This window comes from Epinephelus lanceolatus, chromosome 22, assembly GCF_041903045.1.
Source record: "Epinephelus lanceolatus isolate andai-2023 chromosome 22, ASM4190304v1, whole genome shotgun sequence".
In the NCBI taxonomy this organism is placed as follows: domain Eukaryota; kingdom Metazoa; phylum Chordata; class Actinopteri; order Perciformes; family Serranidae; genus Epinephelus; species Epinephelus lanceolatus.
The window spans coordinates 34,757,609-34,764,750 of NC_135755.1; positions in this window are offsets into that span (position 1 = coordinate 34,757,609).

Below are 7,142 nucleotides of genomic sequence, written 5' to 3' on the forward strand. Positions count from 1 at the left end.
CATCCAACCTGTCCAAAAAGCACATTGTTTAATAGTTGTCTCTTTGGGTTCTGGGGCTGTCATGGAACCGGTGCATACAGAGCAGTGTGCAGAGTCAAACTCAGGACATCACATGGACAACAGTGTGTGGGGGGTTTAAAGAGGGATGTTGGAAACAGAGTCAAACTGCCTGATATGAGGATTTTGCTGCTAACTCCAAGGGCTCCCATTTTGGTTAGTTTAAAAACAGCTGACACAAACTTGGACAGCAGAATAATGGCCAGCATGCTGGTAACACGTCTGTCAAAGATATATGTACTGTATCGTTCAGTCTGTCAAGATGATGACAGGGCTGTTTATTACAATCACTCTTGAGTTTAAGTTGTCTGCCACCATATTTTTTCTCAGTCTGGTAGTCCTCAGTCTCTGGCACTTTATTCCAACATGGGCCACTTAATAAATAACTGGGGCTTGATTACTGGAATACTGTAAGTTGAGGATTTGAGTGTGATATTGTGTGTTGCCAGGACATGATGATCCCTCAGAGAGAAAATGAATAACTTGTCTAATGCTGATGTGTTGTTTTGGCAATGCCAGCTGTGGGGTCCATCACTGAAAGCAACAATAAAACCAATGGATAGCTATTAAGAGGAGTTCCAGACCTGGTCCTGGTCGCAGTTTAGCTTTAACACTGCAACAATCTTGTGCTCTGGCTCCATACCCAAGCGAAGCCGCTCAGAACTAATACAGGGTAGATACACCTGGAAGTCTACTTGGACCACCACTGTAGATCATGTCCACCTGGCACTATTTTTGTAACATTTCATAAAAACCTCCTTCACAAATGAATGTTATGCTTCAATACCCCAGAAGTTCTAGGGTATTGGCAGTCTGTCTGAATGGGTTATGGCACATCAGCTGACCCTTCTCCTGACTTGGGTTGAACACTGGTTGAACATTGGTGTTTGGATGTTTCTTACCAAATCTCTCTTGTTGTAGTCATCTCCACTTTGTATGATGTACACAGGACATAGAGTAGCCACGTTTCCACCAAACTCTCTCAGTATAGTACCCTTAGAACTCGTACATAACCCATACATGCATGTACCTAAACCCTAGATCTGTTTTGTGTTTCCACAGCAGACAGTACTCTTAAATGTAGCAGGGTTGTTACCAGATGGTGATTGACACATCACAGCTCCATCCAGTCACTCCACTTACTGTATTTTCTCTTTACTAACGATGCAGAGGAAGGTCTGCACCTCACTGATTGTGCGCCAGCATTTTCAGAACGAAAAAGAATAGGCTGGAGTGCTTAAAGTCTCTGTCGTAAATAGTGGGTTTGTGCATTGAGTCCTTGTCAAGCAAGGGTAACAGTTGTCTCTTGACCAGTAAACAGACTACAGTGTTTCTAGCTGCACTTTTTGGTATCGGATCAATCTGTGAGGTACCTGAGCAGAGAGGTAACAAAAAAAACATGACGTAATGGAACGGTCCTTTTGGAACCATCCACAACTTTTGATAATGGGCATGCAAAGATAACTGTTCTAATGTATAACAAACTGAACTGAACTGAACCAGAATGCTTGGTGGAAACGAGGCTAATAGGATTTTACCTCTGGGACCCTTAATGCCCAAAGTATTTCCTCCCAATTTGCTTTTCTACAGCATCATCAAGTCCTAAATAAGCAGAGAGGAATTTTAGTTAAGGAGGTTCAGAAAAAGCCAGCTCAGACTCCAATTTCCCTCACATTGTTTTGTTCAACTCATAGGGTTTTAGCAAGTCAGAAGCAATGAACAGTGGTGATAGTTTCAATTGTGAATGAGGTGCAATAAGTCATTTTGCTAAGTGTGTCAGGTCATGTCCAGATTTGTGCCTTGATTCTTGTGAGAATCACCTTCACCTCTTAAGGGAAAACACACTCTAGCTATCCTGGGTCATGTTTGAGATTGACTGCTCTGGGTTCCAAAGGAAGAAAGCTCTGTATGATTTTGAAGGATGCCATGCTGTTGTTTATGGATCTGTGCCAGTTTGAAGTGGGAGGAAGTGGGCGGGCAATGCAGGCATTCCTCCAGCAACTACAGATTGCAGAGGACAGGCCAAGGTACCTTTCCCTGTGTTAAAGAAAGCCTTTGTTTATCTCCTCCAAATCCTACACTGTGTGACTCTGCAACAGATCACATAGTAGCAAGAAAAAGTACAACTTTTCTGGTTGAACTTTAAGGGACCCTGTTGGCCCACTGTAGTTAAGATTGTTTCCTCAGTGCATTTATTACAGAGATACAGAAGGTCCAAGGCATATTCAGTTTAGTGCAAATCTTCTGTCTGAACTGAAGATATGTTTTTCAAAGCTGCCTTACTGATGAGGATATTGTGAGCTTGCAAGCCAGTTACCAGTCCATCCAAGAGCCATCTTGGCTTTGTTAAAAACTCAACTGTGCCCAAACCTGCTTTGAGGACAAAAAATAAGGACCCAAAGCTATATTTCAATTGCTACTGGTCCTCAGCTTGCCAGGTAGAGTTGCTACAATGTTGTCAGGATACCAGTCTTAAACTTCACTTCAGTACTAGTATAGAAAAAAATGATACTTATTAGCTCTTTTGATACCATGGCAAAGAGAAAGAAGTCTTTAGCACACAAAATAGGATAATTTTTGTTTTGTTTTTTTAATGAACAACTTGCACAAAATGCTGATAGAGAAAGTCACTTTAGACATACCAACAAGTTTGTAATAATGCTAATAATTATGACAATTGAAATCTGATTGTAGATCTGTTTTTAAGAGCTTAGTGATACTATCAAATAAATAATTAATGGGTATCATATAGTTTTAAACACTTGGTATGGAAAAAGCATTGATACTTTTGACCACCTTAATGGGGACACTGACTGAGTCTTTTCGCTCTGGCAACTCTGCCTCAGCTTTATGTCGTTATCTCCTTCTGCTGTTCTACCAGGGGTCCTTGAGGGAGTACCAGGGAGTTCTTAAAAAATGAGAAATAGTTTATTATCATTATTTAATTCACAATAAAAGTGAGCCCAAATTGAGTAAAAGTCAGGAGAATGACTATTCTGATTGGTTATCTACTCAACTGTAGTTGACAACTATAGAGTATTTTCAGATGGAGGTCCCTGAAGGAAACTCTTATCAAATGGAGGTCCGTGACTTATGTGTATCAATTTCAAGAAGGTCAAGGACCACTGATCTAAAGAATATAACCAATCAAATTTTAACAAATGGCAGTAGTACAGTACAATCCGATTCAACACTGAAATGACCTAAGAGCGCATTTTAGTGAAACTGTATCATTAAATTGTAAAGATATGATTGTTCCACCCTGTAAAGGTACATTTCCTAACCATGCTAGGAGGCACAGGATTCTCTGTTGAATTTCAAAACCTTAACAGTGAGCTTGAAAAAACAGTGGTGTAGTGGAGGGGTTTACCCACCATGTTTTCTGGCCCTTTACAGTATACCCATCCATCAGCCAAAGACCCATTGGAATACATAGTATATCCATTTCCTCCTTAGTAACCTACCCATTTGCCCAGTAGTACACACATCTCATCAACTACCACTACACCACTGTCAAGGAACATCTGTTGTTCTGGTTATACTTAAGGTGCACTCAACACTGTATGGACCTTTGAAACTGAGGTATCTCGGCAAGAGGTTTTTATGTTTCATTTGCACCTGCCAAAAATCATGCCACCAGCACAAACAGGTTCCAATCAACAATCTCGATTTTGGATGAGTACAAATGTAATTCTGAGGATTGGCCAGCAGATGTCACCAAAGCTTTGCTGTTGTTACACATTGATTTGTTGTAGTTGAGCCTAATGATGGCAGAAACAGACTGACAAAATTAAGTACTGAAGTTTCAAGAGAGAATGTGACTTTGGTTACCTGCAAGTATGTTAAATCTCAAACATGACCTTTTTCTGTCTGGATGGGTCTGGGTGGGCAGATAAGAGAGAGCAACCTGATTCCTGTGTTCACAGAGAGGTGAATTAACATAGGTTCTACCAAATGGATACTTATGACAAGTCCTCTAAGAAAGGTCTGATCTCACTGAGGAGGTTTGTAGGTAACAACACAGATGAGGTGAAAGCAACATAAAGTGTGCATTGGTCGGGTGGTTGTGTTTTTAGGGAAAAACAGATGAAAATCTATTTTTATTATTTTTTACTTTGTACAAGCACCATGATGTAATTACCTCAATCAAAACCTATTTTACTGTCTAAAGTTCTATTGTTGTAAAATACAATTATTTTATGTAGTGTAAAATCTTACAGTTTTATAAAAAGGAAAGTAATGTTGGTTCAGAAATTGTTGGTATAAATTGTGGATTTCTGCTCCATTGGTTAAATTTTGTTTGTTTTATTTTTGAGGGCATTTCTTTGGTTTGTACTTGCTAACCCAGGATGAATAGACAGAAGCTTCTGGATACTGTTCACTCGTCACAAACCTTGACATCTCCCTCTCAGTTCTCTGATGGATCTTTAGCTTTTCAATTCACTATGGCTCTTTGTTGATGAAGCTGAGAAGTACTCTGTCATTGTTCATTTCAAATGTAATCTTTCATTATAGTAGGGGGTTGTAGTTTGAGGGGTTTTGTGTCATAATATAGCCTGCTTTTTAATAAATACACATGAAATGTGTTTCAGGATCTTTTTGTCATCAACAAGGGAAAGTGAAATCAGAATACATTTCAAATGTATTTCTTTTAATCATGTTATATCCTCTCCACGGTTTGTTGGATGGGTCCTGTTATGTAAATATTACTGATTAAATTAATTTAAGGATTTCTGACTCTGGCTCTTTGCATGTCTCGTTTATTCAACTATTTATTTTGTTTTTGTTTGTTTGTTTAGTTCACCTTGTTTTTCAGGGTGGTCCTTTCTTAGTGCATCCACACATTTTACCATGAGTAAAGATGCTGAAAATACACAATATATTTAGGTGAGAAAGTAACCTTGATTAACAGTGCACTCTTATTTTGAAAGGTAAAGGTGAAATAAGTAGAGTTGTAAACCCTGATCAGCATTCATTATGACTGACTGAGTGCAGACTATGTGACGGCAGTTACATAAGGTTAAGTGTGTTTGGAATCCTCCTAGCATGCAACAGTCTGACTTTATGTTTGTTTCTGTATTTTTATGGGTGTCCTGTTGATCTATAGCGTACTACATGCTGTTTCCCAACCCAGTTGTCGGAATAAGTGTTAGCATTGTGCCTTTCTGCAAACCAGGGATATGTCACACTTGTACGTTATTATGTAGCAGATAAAACTTTACATTTCAGCACTGCCGTGGTTAACGTGTGGTCAGGGTTAGGCACCAAAACCACTTGGTCATGATAAAGGTTATGGCACAATCCCTGGTGGAAAATCAGTGATGACTCACTTCAAAAAACACCCGCTTTTGTTGTTTGTTTTAAACAGTGGTCTGCGGGGTGGCAGGCATCTGGCCTAGGTTTCACACCATCCACCATTCCCTCCACCTCCTGATGACAAAGTCAGCTCATTTACTACATCACTTTAGAAGCGCTGATGTAAAACAAACAAATGTAACCTATCCATGGTTTGCAAAAATGCATGGACAGATAATGGGACAGTGAGCCCCTGGGCACAGACATGCTGAAGGCCCCACCACCTCTCTCACATACAGTAAGAGAAAGACACAGGTTCTATAGTTGTTTGGGATCTTTATGTTGCTGATTTGCTTCTCTTTGTAGTTGATTCACCTTACTTTGTGGTTTTGTGTCTCTTTGTAGTTGCTTTGTGTGTCTTTCTGGTCATTTTGTGTCTGTAGTTGCTTTTGGTTTCTTTGTGGTCATTTTGTGTCTCATTGTAGTTGTTTTGTGTCTCTTTGCAGTTTCTCTGTCATTGTAGTTGTTTTGTGTCTCTTTGTAGTTGCTTTCAGTCCCTTTTAGATCATTTTGTGTCTCGTGGTCTTTTGTGTCTTTTTGTAGTTGGTGTATGTCTCTTTGTAGTTATTTTGTGTTATTTTGTGTCTCTTTATAGTTATTTTGTGTTATTTTGTGTCTCTTTATAGTTATTTTGTGTGTCTTTGTAGTTGTTACGGGATTTTGCATCATGCAAGTGTGGGTTTTCTGCGGGTTCATCCCACAGACCAAAGACATGCAAGTCAGGTAAACAGCCCATAGGTGTGAACATGAGCTTGAGTGGTTGTGTGTCAGGCCTGTGACAGTCTGGTGACCTGCCCAGGGTGTACCCCACCTCTTGCTCAATGTCAGCTTGGATAGGCTCCAGCCCCTCGCAACCCTGTACCAAGATAAACAGTTATGAATAATGTATAATGAACCTAAGCATTTATGTTTCTTTTTAGTCATTTTGTGACTCCTTGTGGTTGTTTTGCATCTCTCTGTAGTCGTTTTGGGTCTCTGTGATAATTTTGAGTCTCTTTCAGGTTGGTACGTCTTTTTGAGTGACATTTTGCAGGTGAAGACCAGGTGGGCCCCTGACATTTTAGGCCCCTGGGCCTGTGCCCTGTAGGCCCGTTCAGCAATCCATTCACGCAAAAATGTATCAATGTGCCATCATTTTCCTCTGGCAACTGGACTGTTTCCACAGCCTCTACACCTATCAGTTGATCCATTGTCACTGGTGAATGTGGTTAGACTAAGTGATACTAGGTGTGTATTTGGTAGCGTCCTTTTTTTTCCCCTAAATGTGTGTAGTTAAAGAAGAAGGGACTACTGATCTTGTGTCTGAATTGGAGCAAATTACTGCAGCCAGGTTGAACATCACATGGAAAGCCTGAAACCAGAAGTTGTTATAGCAGCACATTAACTATCACGTGTCAGTGGGAGTAGTGTATTTTCAACCTCTTATCTCATTTCATATTCTAAAAGAAACAGCGCCATGTTGATGATGAACACTGGGTGGAGGTTATGTCATTCCTCTTTTATATGTTAGATATAGTTTCACATTTACTTTCACGTCATTTTTCTAAAAGGAAGTGAATACGAGCTCCACAGAGAAACACAGCAGTCTAAATCTAGCTCTGACAAGACAACCCAAACGACATGGTACATCTGAACATGTCACTTCATGTCCACGCACTTGTGGAAGCCACAACATGACGGACCCGGCTGCCCGCGCCTCCTCTCATCCTCGCATCTCCGGCGTGTTGTAA